We start from the raw sequence: 852 nt of genomic DNA, 5'->3' as shown, positions 1-852 counted from the left end.
CCCTGCCCCCAGATCACCCAGAGCGAGGAGCTGGCACGGGGCAGGCGCCAACACTGGAGACCTTGGGGCAGCTGTGGACAGAGGCTGAGCTGCTGCCCTTCCCTGGGACTCCTGCCAGGACAGCCGAGCCCTCCGGCCCCCAGGGGAGCCCTAGAGGCCACCAGACGGGCGGGGAGGGAACAGGGTCAGCGGTGTGGGGTGGAACAGCCACTGAGCACCCGGGGCCTCCCGTGTCTGCAGGCACCACCGAGCAGGCAGCTGCAGGAAGCGAGCTGGGGGTGACCAGTGCAGGAGCCCCAGCCCCTGTGCAGCCAAACACAGATCCTGCCACCACGGACCCCCTCGGGACTGACCCTGTAGGACATGTGACAGTGGAAGGTGTAAAGACCGTGCAGGGGACCCCTTTGCATTCACCGCCCTCCATGGCAGTGCCGGGTTCTGCTGGGGGACAGAGGGGATCCCCCAACACCCTGATGGGATGGAGGTCCATGGGGACAGTCCTTGTGGAGAGCCAGAGGGGCTCACACAGCTCCTCGTCCCCCGAGCTGTGGGCTGGGGAGGGCCCGGGTGCCACTGTCCCGCTGGGTAATAGGAGCCCAGGGACCCACCCAGCCACCACACTGGCCACTGACAGCCCAGTGCTGGGGACAACAGGGATGTCACCCTTTGGAGAGGGGTTGCAGAGGCTGCTGACTCCCACGGGGGCACTGTGGGGGACACACCAGGGGCTGCCGGGGCCAGGGCTGGCAGGAGGACAGGGCTCTGCCTCCCACCCATGGCAGGGTCCCCACTCTGCCCCTCGCCCCTCTGTGCTGCCTCTGGGGGCTGCTGGCCATGAGGGGCCTGCGGCCA

The sequence above is a fragment of the Manacus vitellinus genome, unplaced genomic scaffold, assembly GCF_001715985.3.
Source record: "Manacus vitellinus isolate BGI_N305 unplaced genomic scaffold, ASM171598v3 scaffold_93_pilon, whole genome shotgun sequence".
Lineage (NCBI taxonomy): Eukaryota > Metazoa > Chordata > Aves > Passeriformes > Pipridae > Manacus > Manacus vitellinus.
This window is presented reverse-complemented; position numbering follows the sequence as displayed.